Below are 18918 nucleotides of genomic sequence, written 5' to 3'. Positions count from 1 at the left end.
AAAAAAAAAGTTATCAAGCTCTTAAAAAATCACCCGCTATTATTGAATCATGTGAATCATGGGCTTCTTTCAGCCCTAGCGTAACAGTGGCCACAAACAACGAACATGTGCGCGAGCGTGCTCGGCTTCATTTTCAGTGAGCATGCTCGTCGTTTGTGGCCTGGTTTGCGAACATTAGCTCTGATCCAGTACTCCATGAACTTACAGGATTTTACACGAAGTTGCAGGATAAATGTTCCCGTACCTCAAAATCCTGTAAATGAGAGCGGCTTTTGGAGCGTTGTGTAGAGAATGAAGTTGCAAGATTTTACCCGAACTTTTTCTTCTGGTAAAATCATGAAAAGTGTCGAGCAATCACTGGTTGACGTTTTTACAGGAAGTTTTTTTTTTGTTCCCGCACTTTTTGTTGTTGCTCACTTTTTACTCTGACTTCAGAGAGTAATTTTGCTGTTTGACAGTTTTACAGGTTTTTTCACGAAAAATATTGGATCAGAGCTATTGCATTGGAAACAAGGCAGCAACGTCATTTTGTGTTGACGTGCATTAATTGAATTTTAAGTAAATGACGTTAAATTACTATATTGCATGATAAAAATATTTAAAGGTAAAACCAAGGCATATTAAAGAAGGTAGAAATGTTTTTGATATTTCTCTCTTTTGAACACCGACTATAACTACGGTGGGCAAACGCGGCTCTTTGCTTGAGGCGCTGACCCAATGCAGGCTTGCTTTGCACGCCTTGCTGACTAATTCACTTTGATTTACTTCGAAAACTTGTTTGGCCGAATGGCGGCCTGTAACGCTGTCAAAGTAACCAGATGTCTGGTTGAAAGGTCAATGTCTGTTCCCTTAACACAAATAATTATTTCCTTAGAAAACTGTAGAAAATGTGTCAAAAACTTTCATATTCCGCCCTATGTTGAATATCGTCATCGTCAGTAAAAGTGACCATACGGCCATCGCCAGCCATGCTACTGATGCGCTGACGATCGTCGACGATGACGATATCCGCATAGGGCCGCTTTATTTTTAAATTAATGCGAAATGATGATTGCATTTAAAAGAAATGGTAATAAAGATGCATATGAGTAGTCCACTTGCATACAGCGTTATGTGATTTTATAATCGAAAGCCATAAATTTGAAAAAAACGACTACGCCAACAAGAAACATTTAAATTGAATCTTTTTTATTAATACCCATGATTCAATAATTTGTAATTTGTGACAGCTAAAATTTGACACTCCATTATCTAGATTTGTATTTTGGAAGTAGGAGAAAGGGGAAGAATGTGATAGCATTTTGCGAAAACGGTAGTAGAATGGTACCACAAAAAGTACGCGAATTTGCAATATATTTGGTGTTTTAATGGAAATACTAAACAATACATAAAAATATGCATTTTTGATTTAAGTTGTTCGTCATTTCCGGGAACAAATCAAGAATACCGAACGTTCAGCTATGCAAAAACGAAAAATGCAGATCAATAGAAGCTCTGATCCAGTACTCCATGAACTTACAGGATTTTACACGAACTTGCAGGAAGTTGCAGGAAAAATGTTCCCATACTCCAAAATCCTCCAAAATCTTGTAAATGAGAGCGACTTTTGGAAGTTGTGTAGAGAATGAAGTTACAAAATTTTACCCGAAGTTTTTCTTCTGGTAAAATCATGAAAAGTGTCGAGCAATCACTGGTTGACGTTTTTACAGGAAAAATGTTTTTTTTTGTTCCCGTACTTTTTGTTGTTACTCACATTTTACTCTCACTTCAGAGAGTAATTTTGCTGTTTGACAGTTTTACAGGATTTTTCAGGAAAAGTATTGGATCAGAGCATGATCCAACTACTCAAGATCTGACAAGATGAAGCAAAAGAAAAAAGTAATTTTCTGGCTTACGTTTTTAATTTCGGCGCCATGTTATTTTCTGTGAAAAGTAAACAAAGAATATGAAGACAAAGCATAAAGAAAAACTGCAAGCAATGTTGTGCACATGTTTGTGCTAACCAATTTATTATTATTGTACGTGTTTTTGCATCCAATCACCGCGCACTTCATTTTAATTACATTTGCACAAAAAATCACTGAAATAAACCACCGACAAAATTTATGTGTAGAAGCAAAACAGAAAAAACAAACTTCAAAATTACGAACGTCACACACCTTTTTCTCAATTGCTATTACAAATGGCTGCTTCTCAACCGGCAGATCTGTTCTAATTGGTTCATGGCAGACATAGGCACTTTTTTGCCCGCGCAGTAGCGAAAGTGCGAGTGCGGGCTGGAGAAAGGGAAAAACAGTTTACGGGAGGAAGGGGATGAAAAGTTGCGAAAAAATTATTTATATCCCACCGACATCATGTTCATCGCAGTACGGCTGCGGTAATACTGACTTTGTGTACCAAACAAAGAGCATACATTTTCCTCATATACACAATAAGCCATCGTTCGGACTTCGCTCCGATAGGAGTAGATTTGTTCCGTTTTGTCGAAAAAATTTGAAACCTAGTCCTCTACTTTGCTCAACTGAAAATCTGCTCCGTTTTGTTGCATCAACAAATTTACTCTTCAAATAGAAAGGAGGTGGGGTTTTTAATAGCAAACTAAAAGTTATATTTTACCTTTTTATCGACACGATTGTTACATTGGTGAGCTACAGCAACTTTGCAAATACACTTGAATTCGTGAATAGGCTCTCACAATCGCCCGATTTGAATCCGATCGAAAAATATTGCTCTGTCTAAAGTTCTGTAATTGCGTCGTTGCCCACCGATGTAACAATTGTCCCGGTAAAGAAAGAATGAAATAACTTTTTATTAATTTTAACCAAGGCATTTTAACTTTAATGATAATTGCTCGCTGGATTAAGGCGCCTTTACACGGGTCGATTTTCTAGTAGATTTTTGTTGTTCAACCAAAATCGACCCGTGTAAATGACATCTCAACCACTAGCTGGTCGATTTTCCAGTCTACAGATATCGACCCTAATAAGGCCGCTTTAGCTCCTTATTTGTACAAGGATACGAGGAGAAATGAATTGTTTTTTATAAAGATAAGAAATGCACATCTACTACGAATACTTGATATTTACTTCCATTTTTGTAGTCCGAACCCAGCAAAGAGCGCTCGGTAAAGGCCAGCTAGTGATCAAATTTTCCAACAGGGCTGCCAAAAATACATAGCTATGAAGTGCCATATTGAGGATAAAAAAGAGCTAAAACGTGCCAAATAAAAAATTAAAAGTGCCAAAAAAGGTGTCATTCTCTTTAGTTCTTCCCATTAGCATTAAAATTAGACAAATTAAAAAAAAGCCCAATGTCAAAGTAAGATAAGCCAGTTGTATACACTATAGAAATTAAAAAATTTTAGTTGAGAAAAAGAAGTACACGCAAAGGATTTCACAAAAATGTATTTAAATTTGGCTTTTTTTCAAAAGTGCCATGTTGGCACTTTGTGCAAAATTGAAAAATTCAGTGCCATTTCATGTAAAATAGTGCCAAAAATGGCACGGTTTGAGCCAAGTTGGCAGCCCTGATCGCCAAGTTTATTATTTAAAAAAGCACCAAAAAAAAAAACACCAATTTTGTGTTGCTGTGTTTAATGGTATTTTCGCATATAAAGCTGTATGTTCAAATACTTTAAGTAATCACACAATGAAACTTGTAAATATTTCCAACTATGCGCAGTTAATCAATTTAATAAATTTAATTTGCAAAATGTTTTTTTATTCGTAAAACAATTTCCAAAACTTGGTTTTTCTAGAGGCTTTATTTTCATGCAATTGCTTACTTTTGTACAAATGCACACACCCAGCTAATTAGCAGAATATTCTATGGATTCCGTGATAGAGACTGTGTGAAAATATTGCGTTTGGATTATCTTGGAGCATATTATCCAGAGGAGAAGCTCGGCCAAACACTAACATGTGTAAGTCAAATACAATGTCACCATAGAATCACGTTTTTATTATAAAATTGCCTTGAAAAGGGCACCAAAGAACAAAACAAGCGCTAAACTAAACAATTTTCGCCTTTTAATTCCCTAAACGCATTTAATTTCTTGCGAAAGGCACAAAGTTGGCAACAGTTATATCGATGTCAAATTTGCTCATATACAAGCATGGACAGAGAGTGAGCGCCTGCTTAAAGAGCGTAAGCATCACATGCAAATACATGCGAGAGCGTAACAAAGCGAACGCAAATTCATTCAAACGTAATTGGCACACTAACACAATCACGCTTTCAGCTCGCGTTTACTTGTGGTAGTGATCACATCCGCTCAAATACACTCCACGTCATTTGAATTGCACACCCTTTCAATTCTTAGTATTTACAGTTTTCCGTTTGTTTATTTAATATAAATTTTTTGTAAAAATATCGTCACTACATACGAATAAAGGCGCGCTGGTGTTTTGACGGTGAAAAAAGCGTTTAAAAAAATGTTGCGAAAAAAGATGCTTATAAAAAACTTTGGCGAAATATGTAAAGAGTATTTGACGCTGAAATTTTTTTATGCGCCTTTATTCGTGTCTAGTGACGATATAGCATATTCTACGGGTAAATGCAATTTTAAAATTTTTTACAAACTAAAACTTAAAAGAAAGTTTATTTTCCATTTCTTGGGCGGCATTTTATATGATTTTTTCGTTTTTCTCGAGAGCTGGAAACAGTTCTTAAAAAAGGTCAACATAGGAGTGTGCCATCCTAATGACCTGCAGTGAATAAGTTAATAATATTTTTAGATAAATTTCTGATATGCAGTTTTGTAGCCCATTCAATTATAGTGTAATTAAGTGCAAGTTTGAAGTGACTCTAAAACAGCCCCGATTTTTCAAATTCATTTATTTTTTATTGACAGTGCTGCGCATTTTATTCCATATAAAAGTTTTGTCGAGCATACTTTGTATGAGAGAAAATGCGCAGCACTATCACCAAAAAAATTGTCAAAAATCACCGCTATTTTACAGACACTTGAAACTTGCTCTTTATTGTACCCCTTTGTTGACATTTTTTTAACTCTGTATAAAGTAATGTAATGTAACGAATATTAAATAAACAAAATTAAAAGTGTAAATACTAAAGATTAAGAAGTTGAGCTATTCAAATGACGAGGAGTGTATGTGGCGTACGTTTGGGAGAGTGAGCCTTTTTACTCCAGGATGCGTGTGCAGTGGCTCTCATTGCTATACGTGTATTAGTCAGATTTGTTGCCCCCTTCCCGTTTGCCCATGATTTTCCCCTGATCCAGCCCGCGAAATTGGCTCGCTGGCCCATACGGGTAAAAAAGCCCATACGGGCAAAAGTGCCCATGTCTGGTTCATGGGATCAGAGCTAGAACTTTTTATGCTCATTTCAACCATGCCAAAATGATTTGGCGTATGTAAAAAATGAAGAGGTTCTAGAAGGTTAAAGTTCACTTTTTAGATATTTCAAATATTAATATCTTATGAACTTTATAACCGCTTAAAAAGCTAATGACGTCACCATAAAGGTAATTAATTTGTTCTTCAGCTGATATAATAAATAAATTTGGTATCGTTGAAATAAGCGTAAAAAGTTCTACCAATCGGCATTTTTGGGTATTTTATAGCTAAACGGTCGCTATTCTACACTTGTTCTAGAAAATTACGCAAACGAAGGTGACGCCAACGAATATTTACCCCCTTATTCTAAAAGCCGAATTTTCGTAATTCGTAATTCGTAGCTACGCTACGAAAAACGAAAAATCCACATGCTGTAACCCTTGCGGAAACATGTGCAGCATTGCCAGCTATCAGTTGTTTTTCGAAGATAGCTGAATGAAGGAGAATAAAGTGGAAAGGAATTAAGAAAACACTCATGAAGTGCTTATTTATAGTAAAATTGTTTGATTTTACATATTTTGAAGGACACGGTGGATTCTATTGCATTTGCAATTATAGCATAGGAGTAAGAGCGCGCTATGGGAATGATTTCACAAAGATACGCGAAGCTGTCGGGCATAGTAACCATGGGCGCATCAATGTCAGCTTCTGGTTGAATTGTTGAACCACAAGCCAGAACTACTCCTATGCTTGAAGAACTGGTTCTCAATCCAGTTAATGCAATAACAGCTTCTTCCAATCCATTGAAGACATGCACTTTGTTGGGACCACCACCTGTTGCACTTGCTTCTGCCTTTGGCCGCGCTTCTTACTAAGTAGAATTCTCCTTTCTGTGTTGCCGGAGAAGAAGGGCTTCCGCATGTCGAAGCTATACAACACGTCTTGTGCACATCACTCCGGCTACGCCATCCACTGTATTTTTGCGCACAACCCACGTCGAAATTCGCAAAAAAGTGCATAGTGCCGACCGAATTTATTAATATGATAGTGCTCGAAAATTTGAAACATATATTTTAAATAAAATTTTAATCCTTTGATTACACGTGACGTTAAAGTTTTTGGATTCGGATTATGCGTTTGGACGCAACTACCGAAAATCATTGTACAAATAACTAAACCGGACCCAAGTTTCTCGATAAGGGGCAACAAAGATTCTTTTTTACTCGTTTATATAGAGCAGTGCCCGCCAAACACTTTCCTGGGAAACGAACTATATTCGGCCTTTCACATGTACACAATCGGCTTCTTACACGTACACAATCCGAACGTCAATAGAAAGAGTAGAAGAGCAACAAATTCTATTTAGTTGCATGACAATAGGCGAAGCAGGTTCATGACGCATTATTGTTGAATAAAGTAGGTACACTGAGCAGAATGAATGAATATTCATTCAAAAGTTTTATAACACAATTTTTCGTACATACACCCCTAGAAATAGGTATGTATATGGTACCAAGTCGTGCTTTTTCTTCATATTAAAAGAACTTTGTGAATTATGTATTTTTTTTTTAATACCAGACTAGTCCTCAATTACAACATACAATATGTTTTGTTATTTATCTTTTGGTTTAATCGTTATTTTAAATTGTTCTTAAATGTCAAGTTTTACCTAATTTTAAAATAAATATATATTAGATATATATATTTTTATTTTATTTCTACTTGAAATCAACGAAATTTTCTTTTAATATTCAGAGTGCTCGAAGCACGTTATCTTTTTTGCTCAGAAATCCACACTTAAATTATAAAAAAATAATAATAATTTTGTACAATACATACAAAATTTTACCAACTTTTTCCTTTCTTAGGGCCGTTAACTTTCATTATATGTTTCTATGTTGTTTCGATCTAAAAAATAGCGCACCATGAAAAAACGGCAAAAAAACATACCAAAGTTTTTATAAAAAGTAATACAACACAGAATTTTTTTCCGTGCATTACCACCAATACATTCTCATTTTTTGTTTCATAACTAATACATTCTCATTTTAATACTTTTCTCTTTTTGGCGGGCACTGATATAAAGCAGTGGATAAAAAAATACTACTAAGCAAACGTCAAGCTGTGAGGTTGTACTTTATTGTGCTCTGATTTTGGCTTTCTACTTACTAAGTTGATTGTGCTAATTCTGTGTTAAAGTAGTGATAAAAAGTGCTTATGAGCATCAGAGTGTGAAATAATTGAAGCTAAGTGAAAGTTATTGGTTTTATATTAAAGTAAATTTAATTAAATTTCACTAGCATACATTCTAATTTTGCCGAGTCATTTGTTGCTATCATTGTTGTTGTATCCTTTGTAGTTAACTTTCATTTTGTTTTTGCACATTTGTTCTACTCTTTTTGTTTACTTCTTCTAGTAATTCTTGTCACAGCTGTTTGCGTTGCGTTTATTAAGTGTCATAATTACAGCGATACTCAACCTGTTCGCTACATTTATTTAAAGCTCTTTACATCAGCTCCTTAATTGTTATAATTTATTGTGTTTGTCTTTTATTAACGAGTGTATTACATAAATCTTTCAATATGAAGTGTGATCTTGATACTTGCCAAATTAAAAGCGATTCTGAACGCTACTTATCGTGCTGGCTGTGTGATGGTATTTACCATCTGAAATGTGCTGGTTTGACGGGAAGAATTCTGGACGCTATTAATGATGGCAAGGGCCTTCGCTGGTCTTGCGTAAAGCGCAGGTCAACCGAAGTTGATCTTTTCAAGCTATTTAGGCAAACCAGAAATGGTTTTACAGAAATAGGAAGGGAATTGTCGGTACTGACAGAAAAATTTAAGCATTATGAAAATATGTTTAAATCATTCAAATGTTTAGATACCTTGCAATCTGTTAAGGATATCCGTGTGTCTAAACGTAAGCGTCTTCATAGTCCATCTAAGGAAATTTGCTTCCGTTGCACGTCAGAATAATCTTCCGACGGACTTAATTAATTTATCCTCTCCGTGTCCTCCAGCATCAGATAATAAAGAGTCTGAAGTATCTTCCCCTTCCCCCATTGAAGTGGTGGCATCATCTTCAAAGCCTCCACCGCCTTCCCTATCCTCAACTACTAACGCAGAAACTCAACCCCCTCCACCGATAGTCCAGTCTGATACGAGGAAACTAGTTGTGGTTCCGCCAAAGAAGTCAATCTTTGTTTCTAGATTTTCGAGAGACACTACCGAAGACGATATAAAGCTTTACATCTCATCAAAAATTTCAACTGTCGACTTAAGCATCAGAAAATTTAATTTTAATTACGAAAGAAATATTGCTTCATTTAAAATTGACGTAAATTTAGATAATTTTAATGCGCTGCTTAGTAGTTCTTTTTGGCCCCCCGGAGCTTTCGTTCGTAAATTCGAATATAGGCCGTCATAACACTGAATCAAAAAACTAATTATTAAATCTGCTTTAAGTATTTATTACCAAAATGTAAGAGGCTTAAATACTAAATTAACGAACTTATACTTTAAAGGCCTTGAATGTAATTATAATATTCTTTCTTTTACTGAAACTTGGGTGAAACCTCACATTTTCAATTCAGAGATTCTTCCAGATAATTATCATATCTATAGACAATATAGGGAGGATAGAATCGGTGGTGGCGTACTCTTCGGTGTAGACTCTTCAATACCATCTGAAGAAGTTAGTCTTCCACACATTGATTCAGTAGAGTTCAAATGCATTCGTGTACAGGCTGGCAAAGGATCTATTTACTTAGCTCTGTGCTATATCCCTCCCCGATGTTGTTGTTGTTGTTGTTGTTGCGGCTACTAAGCCCCGTTCGGGACGGATCATCCATCATCGTTGTCGTCTATTTCAGCTAAGGGGAAGCCCAGGAAGTGTGCGACTTCCACAGGGGCTGTCCATAGGGACAGGGGCGTTGGCTGAGTGGGATTCTCAGGGCATGTGAAGAGGTGCCGGGAGTCATGTGGCGACTCTCCACATGCCGGGCATTGGTTGGGCACATCCTCGTTGATTCTGCCCAGGTAGCTGTTGAGCCTGCTGCAATAGCCAGAGCGAAGTTGGGCTATTGTTGTGCGGGTCTCCCGAGGCAGACAAAGTTCTGTCCCGTCCACGTCCGGTGGTTGTGTGCCTAGAACGGCATTCACAGGGCGGGAGTCTACATAACTTGAGACTGATTCCCTGTGAATGCCGTTGAGGGCCTGTCGGTAGGTTGTTGGGTCCAGAGGTTGTTTAATATACCTCTGGACTTCGTCTGTCAGTTCGTAAAGATGCCTCCTGACGTGCCGTGGCGAGGGCTCTTCGCGAGCAGTTGCCCGCTGGGATGGCCACGTCAGTAGCCAAAGCATTAAGTTATGCTCCTTTACCGGGAGCATCTGGGCCTCGTCATGAAGGTGATGTAGAGGCGTCATCAGGAGGCATCCTGTCGCGGTACGTAATGCCGTGTTTTGGCAGGTCTGCAGCTTCATCCACTACGTCCTGCTAGTCCCCGGCGACCATACGGGCGCTGCGTAGTTCAGAACCGGCCGGCCAATTGCCTTGTATGTTGCCAACAACGTTTCTTTATCTTTGCCCCAAGTGCTGCCGGCCAGCGACTAGAGGACATTGTTGCGGCTCTGTACCTTGTTGACAATTGCGGTTGTATGCGCCGAGAAGGAGAGCAGACTGTCGAAGGTAACTCCGAGGATTTTCGGGTTATTCACCATCGGTATTGTTACGTCATCGCCGTGAATACCCAGTGGCAGTCTGACCTCCTTCGTCCAGGTGGTGAAAAGGGTTGCCGAGGATTTCGCAGGGGATAGGGCTAGGCTCCTTGCAGTGAAGAAGCGAGAAAGTTCGGAGAGGTAACCGTTTACTTTTGAGCACAAGTCATCAATTCCATTCCCAGACGCCATGATCGAACAATCGTCAGCATATGAGACTATATTAACACCCTCTGGTGGCTGAGGAAGCTTTGATATGTAATAATTAAACAGTAGCGGGGACAGGACACCACCCTGTGGTACCCCCTGGTTAATTTTACGTGGCTTGCTGGTTTTGTCTCTGAAGATTACTGACGAGTGTCGACCACTCAGGTAATTCGCCGACCACCGTTTGAGTCCCTGTGGGAGTGAGGAGGCCTGTATATCTTCTAGTAGCGTTGAATGACTGATAGTGTCGAACGCTTTGGACAGGTCCAACGCTACTAGAATAGTTCTCTCACAGGGGCGGTTTCGGTTTAGGCCACGAGTTATCTGAGTGTTTATGGCGTTAAGTGCTGTTGTTGTACTATGCACTTTACGGAACCCATGTTGATGCTTCGCTGGGGTCAGGTGGTTCGTGAAGTACGGAAGCATCAGGGCCTCAAGTGTCTTCGCTACTTTGCTCCTTTGTTGGCTGGTTTCCCCGGTTTGAGCAGTGGGACCACTCTCCCCATTTTCCAGATGTCTGGAATGACGAGAGTGGCCATTGACAGGTTGAGGACCTCCGTTAGGTACGCTACTCCCGCAGGACCCAAATTTTTCAGCATCAACATGCATATTCCGTCGGGTCCAATAGCTTTGGAGGCTTTCGCCTTCCCGATGGCTACCCTTACCTCACCGCTGGTGAAAACAAGAGGCGCACTAGGTTTTGGCATTTTGTGCAGCTTTCTGGTCACTCGACGTTTGGCTTTATCCACCGGAGGATGCAGAATGAACTGCCGGCTAAAATAGCTCGCGCATCTCTCCGGGTCCGACGAAGCGTGGTCACCAAAGTCTATCTCGACTCTGTCGTCGCGCTTCGTCGGGTTGGACAACGACCTCACGGTTGACCAAAGCTTGCTCACACCAGAGGCGAAGTTGCAGGTCTTCAGATGCTCTTCCCATTTCTTCCGCTTATGTAGATAGATAGATAGATAGATAGTTGGTTGGGTAATGCACTGCGACCGCTGGGTCTATTGTGCCCCTAGCTCATCACAACTCCTCAGCAAGCCCCAGAGTATCTAAAAACGTCATAATGGACCCCGGGGACAGTGAGTGTATGTGCTCCTCTCTTGGCCAGACGTACCCTATGCTTCTAAGCCTCCTGCGCGCCACGGCCTCACACTCTACAAGAAGGTGTAGGGGAGTTTCCTTGGCGGCATCGCAGAAGCGGCACAGGTCGCTGGACCAGATACCTAGTTTATACATGTGCCCTCTTAGCCTACAGTGGCCGGTCAAAAATCCGGTAATTACCCTCAGTTTGTCCTTTGGAAAATTCATGAGTAGCCTGTATCTTGTCAGATTGTAACCTCCTAATATGCTCTTCGCCTGACGCTGACCCATGGTGCCACGCCAATGCAGTTCCCTCAGTTTTCTAATGTCCCTTCTGAGCATATCCTTTATAGTACTTGGTCCCACTGCCAGAAAGGGCTCAGGTCCTATCGGGGCCGAGGAAGCAGCTAATCTGGCCAGGTGATCAGCCTCCTCATTTCCTGCCACCCCCGTGTGCCCTGGTACCCACATTAGTTGGATATCATTGACCTCCGCCAGAGCATTAAGCCTCTCGACACATTCCAAAACCAAGGAGGACTTGATCTCGAATGATTAGAGAGCCATAAGTGCCGCCTGACTATCACTTAGTATAAGTATCCTTTCATTCCTATAATTCCTACTCATGTTGATCTCAGCGCACAAACTGATGGCATAGACCTCCGCTTGAAAGATGCTTGGGAAGGTTCCCAGGGGCACCGAAAGCTTCAGCCTGGGGCCGTACACGCCTGCTCCAATCCCCGCAGGTGTTTTGGAGCCGTCAGTGTACCACTGTATTGTGCTCGCCTGTATGTGCCTTTCCATAATAGAGGCACACCAGGTCACCTTGCTGTAGGTGTAAGTCCTGAAATTCCTTTTGAAGATAACCTGTCTGTTGATATCCTCTCTGGAGAAAAGAGCCAGGGGGAGCTGGGTACCTAGCTTGTCCCTGTTCCTAGATAATACCACCTCCCCTTTGCCGAAGCCCTCCCTAGCAAAGTTGAGGAGGGTTCGCTTTGCAACCTGTTCAACTAAGAGGTGCAGTGGCTCGAGTTCCAGCACTACCTCTAGCGCTGCCGTCGGGCATGTGCGCATTGCTCCCGTAATGCACCCACATGCCAAACGTTGAAGCTTAAAGAGGGTCTGCCTCACCGTTACTAAAGTAGTCCTGGAATGCCAAGCCACCGCACCGTACGTTACTATAGGTCTCACTATCATGGTGTACTACCATCTGAGGATCCTCGGAGTGCACCCCCAGGATTTGCCCGCCAGACGTTTGCACACCATAATCGCCCTGGTGGCCTTGGAGGTGACCGCATCAACATGGGTCTTCCACAGAAGCTTGGAGTCCAGCGTAAGCCCCAGATACTTAACCTCTGTGGCGACATTGATTGCGACCCAGTCCAGGGTCAGGTTCCTCATCCCCTGAAGATTTCTTTTCTTGGTGAAGGGGACTATAGCAGTCTTGGAGGGATTGATATTTAAGCCTACATCTGCGCACCACCTTTTTGCAAGGTTAAGACCTCGTTGGACGATGTCACAGAGAGTACTAGCGAACTTCCCTCTAGCCATAATCACTATGTCGTCCGCATACCCTTGGCATCGAACGCCCTCGTTAGTGAGTAGCTGTAGGAGTTCGTCCACAACTAAGCTCCACAGTAGAGGAGATAATACTCCCCCTTGCGGGCACCCTTTTGTTGTTTGTATTTGAACAACGCTGCCACCGACTTCAGTTTCGGCTATCCTGGTCTGCAGTAACCTTGCTATCCAACGCCGGATGGTTGGCTGGACGTTATATTTCTCAAGAGCTCTATCTACTCCCGAATGGGAGGCATTATCAAAGGCCCCCTCGATATCGAGGAAGGCACAGAGCACCACCTCATCACACTCAAAGGCCCCTTGTATTTCCTCCGTTAAGGCATACAGCGCAGTGTCCGTGGATCTACCCACCCTGTACGCGTGCTTGTTGGAATGCAGAGGGGTCTGTTTCAGAGTGTTAAACCTGATCTCATGGTCAATAATTTTCTCCATTGCCTTCAACATAAATGATGTGAGACTTATCGGCCTGAATGACTTGGCAAGAGAGTAATCTCTCTTACCTACCTTCGGGATAAAAATAACCCTGGCCCTTTGCCACACCTTGGGAATGTGGGCCAGCGCTAGACTGTCCCTCATAACATCTACAAGATGTGGGAGTAAGAGCTCTCCACCCTGCTTCAGCAACACTGGACATATACCATCCACCCCAGGGGACTTGTACCGTTCGAAGGAGTCCAAAGCCCACCGCACCGTTTGCCGGTTTATAAGGCTCTTAGCCAGCTTCCAGTCCGGTGCGGATGGTCTGTACGCACGGAACATAGCTTCCCTAGTGGTGGGAATGGCGTCCGGAAAGTGGGCCGACAACAGGGCGAGTGCCCTTTCCTGTTCCGTACCTGAAAAGGTCCCGTTAGGTAGCCTTATTGCCAGTCTCGTGCCTGTGTTGTCCCTTGCCAAAGCTTTATGAAGCCTAGCAGCTACAGGAGTGGATGCAATGTTTTCACAAAAGGTCCTGAAGCTGCTACGCTTGGCCTTCCTGATCTCCTTATTGTACTTTGTCAGACTGACTGAGTATTCCTCCCAGTTCCCGGTGCGCTTTGCCCTGTTAAACAGTCTGCGAACCTCTTTCCTAAGAACCGAGAGTTCCCGTGACCACCAGGGAGGCTGAGCCTTCCCTTTAGGCTTTGACACGGGACAGCTGGACGCTCCCTCTCTTGACTGCGTCCCCTTTGTTATGGCCTGGTGGTTCCCCGCTTCTCCGCCATTCGGCAGGCGCGGGTCTGTGCTGCTGTTGTTGCTGTGGCCCGCTTCTCTGCTTTGCAGCAGGCGCGGGTAAGTGTGCCTGTTTATTGGGCCCGCTTTTCCGCCTTTTGGCAGGTGCGGGTTTGTTGCCTTTACTGCTACGCTCTTTCTCGACCTCCATTCTGACGCAGGCCATGGCTCAGGCCTCAACTGGGGGCTTGCCCTGCTCCTGGTAGCGGAGGTACGACTTTACCCCGAAGCGGCTCAAACCTTCGCGGTGTCGGTCGTCTAGAGCCCCTGGCTGACCTGGAAGAGGCACCGGCGGAGGTTTGGCCCAGCGGCTTTTCTTCCTCCTCTGCTTCTGCCATCCAGACTCGTCAGATGTGGCGGAGGCGTTGGGGGACCTTTCCCCTTCCGGTGACCGCTGTCAGAGCGGTGCCGACTCTTAGAGCGCTCCCGGCCTTTTCAGCGGTGACGACTCTTTTACCGCTCCCGGCTCTTTGAGCGGTGACGACTCTTGGAGCGGCGCCGACTGCCTGAGCGATGCCGGCTATTGGAGCGGTGACTGCCCTCGGTGCGGTGGCTGCTTTCTTATCTCGCTGTTTCTGTGTGCCTGAAAAGAGAACTGCCGGACCGGTGTTGCGGCCGATCTAGTTCGACAGATGAATCATACAAATCTAACACATCTTGATTTGCGCAAGTACCTTTTTTGCCCCGTGTCTTGCTACAGGACGCCTCTGCACTGGTGTCTGGATGTTCGTCATCCCTCGCATGCTCAATGAACAGCGATGCTTCCTCTGCTGTTAGTTTGTCCAAGAAGCTGCTCTTGCACTTGACGCTCTTAGAGCCTTCTAGCGTGCTGCTGCTTGGCGTTACTGGTGTACCTGTAGTAGCTCTTGCTATTGTTACAGCTGATGCCGTTGTACCCACCGCCGCTGGTGGCGCGGGTGTTGTAGTAGATGTTGTTGTAGCTGTAGTTGCTGTTGTTGTTTTTTTTTATGTTTTTTTGTTTTTTGTTGTTTTTTGTTTGTTGAAATCATCTTTTTCGTACGACCGCCTGCTCGACGAGGCGAGCTCAGCAGTCTAAGGTTTTATAGGGGATCTTCAAAGTCCGCCGCGCCAGCGCCCCTTGTCGCGGTAAGGCCACCGTTACTCTCCGATGCGGCCCGGTGTCGGAAAGGTGCCGTTATAATACAGCCGGTTTATACCCTCCTGGCTGCAAACCGTCCAATAGGAACGGTGTCGCTTAACACCCTGGATTAAGAGATGGCAGTGGTGGAAGGTAGCGTGGAGGCTGCCACATCCGCGTTACCTTAGACCAGAGGAGGACCGGTTGGTGATTCAGCTAAGCCCCCGCTCCAACGACAAGGTGCCTGCCCTCGCGAGGGATGTATGTACATTAGGGTGATCCAAAAAAGTAAAGTCGGAAATTTAATGCTCTCACCCCCTAGGATTGTTCTATACCGAAAAAAAATATACCCCTGTTTTTTATTTTAAAATCAAAATATATTTAGAGGTCGCTCAAAGCGCTCAAAGTTTCCCATGTATTTTGTATGGGGAAAAAAAGACTTTTCGTAGAAATGGCATAGAATCCATGGAAATCCAAATTTTAATCTGAAAACTCTGCTTCTCTTCTTCAGACTTCAGAGAATAATGCCCAATTGTTTATTTAAACATTTTTTAATTTTAACTATTTTTTAAGGGTCTCCGAAATATCCAAAAAAAAATCAAATATACAAACAGAAATATACAAAAGAAAAAAAGAAAAAAATAGTTTAAATTAAAAAACGTTTAAATACATAATTGGGCATTGTTCTCTGAAGTCTTCTGAAGAGAAGCAGAGTTTTCAGATTGAAAAATTTTTATTTCCATGGATTCTAGCCATTTCTACGAAAAGTCTTTTTTTCCCCATACAAAATACATGGGAAACTTTGAGCGACCTCTAAATATATTTTGATTTTAAAATAAAAAAACAGGGGTATATTTTTTTCGGTATAGAACAATCCTAGGGGGTGAGAGCATTAAATTTCCGATTTTACTTTTCTAGCATAAATTTTTGGACCACCCTAATGTACATACATACTGTTAAATGAAGGTACATATTCCAAATGAGTGAAGATTGTTAATTAGGAGTCTTACAGCCCGATTCCGCATCACTGACAAGTTCACCACAGTCACTTTCATGACAGCTAGTCATTGTTCGCTATTCTAGCGCTCTAACAAAAGCTTGTTTTGCTGACAGTCTTATCAGTTCTAGAAAAGGTGCTGACAGCGGTTTATTATGTTAATTTTTGAAATTTGTGAAATTGTGAAATTATGGAGGAAGAAATTTTAATTTATGCATTGGCTATGAAAGCCCAGGAAAAAAAAGAAAAAATTGATAAAATGGAAAAATGGAGTGATACACTAGGGCTGGGCATCTCCAAAATGCAAAAATTTTTATTCTATAAAAAAATTCTTATAAAAAAATGGTTTAATCAACAACATATATAATAACATATACATTTATATACAAATAAAATTCCTAAACTTTGTGCAAAACTGGCGAAAATTCAGCAAATTTTCGTCAAAATTTTCAACTTTTTAATCAGATTTTTATAAAAATTTTTGAGTATGCAATTTTGCAGCCAATTAAATTCTAGTAAAGAAAATGCAAGTTCGGAGTTAGTCAAAAATCGTGTTGATTTTTGAGAATTTTTTTTTGTTGAAGGTGTTTTGCATTTTTTCCATATAAAGTAAAAAAAAATTTTGTATGGAAGAGACTGCGTGAAAACAAATTGCCAAAAATCAACGGTAATTCCTAGCTACTTAAAACTTGCACTTTATTATAATAAAATTGCGCTACAAATCTGCATACTCAAAAAAATTCTAAAAAATCTGATTAAAAAGTTAAAAATTTTCATGAAAATTTGCTGCATTTTCGTGAGTTTTGCATAAAGTTTAGGAATTATATTTTTATGTTTTTTGTTGTAGTATGAACTATACTTTTATACGAAATTAGCAGAAAAATATTAGAATGAAAATTGTTGCATATATTGTGAAAAATTTGCTGTGCCAATAGTTTGTTCCGGCAGTGTATGTATATATAACCTCTTTCCATTTGATTGCCGTGCGTATTGGATCATTTAAGGAACTCAGCCCTTGTGCTACCTCCTCCCAAAGCAATTGCATATGCCGCGGCTCCTTTGGATTGTTTTTGCCTGCTTGGAACTCCGTTCAAACTTTACGCACCTACATACATTTATATGTAGCACACATATTATTTCAAAAGAAAAGAAAATAAAGAAGTTTTTATCACACTATCAAAATAATAACACATTTTAAGTATTTTTTTACATAAAATATGTAAACAAACTTACTTCTTCTCAGTTGAAATCTGTTTGACTTAACTCACCAGTCAGCTGTTTTGCCTTTCATTGCGTGGTGAGTTTAAAGAGCTTTCAGCTTTTCAGTCATCGAACTAGAATAGCAGGGGAGCTTTCAACTGACAACGTCTCTGACATGGCAGCACTGACAAGCAACGCTGTCAGTTTTTACAGAATCGGGCTGTATGGCGAAACTTATACTCCATGCTCCAGTTTGAGAGCCATTACTGTATTCGTCACAAGCTGAATGGCTTTGATTTGCCTCTCAGCACTCATTTCGGCAATGGTCGCGACAATCGTCTGTCCAAAAGCACGTAATGTTTCGCTGCATTTCGGTGTCAGCTGTTCTTTGCAAACATATTTGTACAACTCCAATGCCACACGAAATTCTTCGTTGGCATTATCAGACTTTTTGCGCTTTCGACGTGGTGCCACTACACCCGACAATTGCTCTTACAACAGCTCTTGTGGCAATAGCGGTGGGGATTGCGGCACAGAATCATGGATTCGTTTAAAATAGGGGATGATGTTTGCGAGGAAGGTGAACTTAGCGAAATGGTTTCCTCCAACACGTTGATTATACATCGATTACTGGGAAAATTTTTATGTTAATAACAATCATTCCGCATTGCATAACATATTTACTTTCGTGGTTTCACATAAGGTTTAAGAAAATTTAGTTGATCAAACAAGGACCAAGCTGTTGAGCTTTTTGCAGCGCTTCCGGACGGTGCATCCAACGCCTTGTATTCTCTTTTGTATCGCTCGCGCAGTGTCTTCCAACGTTTTGTGCATTCTTCCACTGCAACAAAACATGAAAAAATAATGAAATACAGTGATATCAATACATGAAGAGTAATCTGTGGCTCCTAAATCGTTGGCTATAGCCTCCCATGCCGATTGCCTTTTTAGTGGCAGCCTGTAGCCCGAGGAAAATTTATTATAAACGACGTCCTGGCTGTGCACTAGTTGCACCAAACGATCGTCGTCGAACATCTTGAAATAGAATAAAATATTGTATAGAAATCAGGATTTCTTGCAAATGTAATCATATTAAATATACTTACAATATAATTAAATTTATTGTTTCGCTTTCTGATTTCAATTGAATGATCAAACAAATATAAAAGCTATCGACACAAAGGGGCTATTTACGGTGTATGAACAAAAACAGCTGATTTTTGGTTTTTTTAGGTATGCATATGTATTTGTTAACAGACGAATTTATTCAAGTGGCTATTAAGTGGTTTTAATGTGGCACATTCATAGTCCAAATTAAGTCGACTCGAAAAGATCTTTGAAGCAATAATAATGAAGAAAATGAAATAAATAAACAAATAATTAATAAAAAATCGCGCAATATAATCTTAATATATAGATATATTAAAATTTCTAGCCTGCGGCGTTTATATTTTTCTCATATAACTGCATTTTAGGTATAAGTGCATAATACGTACCTTTACCTGATTAAAAAAATGTATATTAGGATCGATA

The 18918-nt window shown here is 41.0% G+C and overlaps 1 protein-coding gene across 1 annotated transcript in view; it reads left to right on the top strand.

Moving 5' to 3' along the window:
* The window catches only part of LOC118749126 (ribose-phosphate pyrophosphokinase 1-like), a 537936-nt gene that overhangs the window by 2840 nt on the left and 516178 nt on the right, over positions 1 to 18918 (top strand). The window lies entirely within an intron of this gene.

The sequence above is a fragment of the Rhagoletis pomonella genome, unplaced genomic scaffold, assembly GCF_013731165.1.
Source record: "Rhagoletis pomonella isolate Grant_MI unplaced genomic scaffold, Rhpom_1.0 Rhpom_scaffold_00014, whole genome shotgun sequence".
Classification (NCBI taxonomy): Eukaryota; Metazoa; Arthropoda; class Insecta; order Diptera; family Tephritidae; genus Rhagoletis; species Rhagoletis pomonella.
This window is presented reverse-complemented; position numbering and strand designations above follow the sequence as displayed.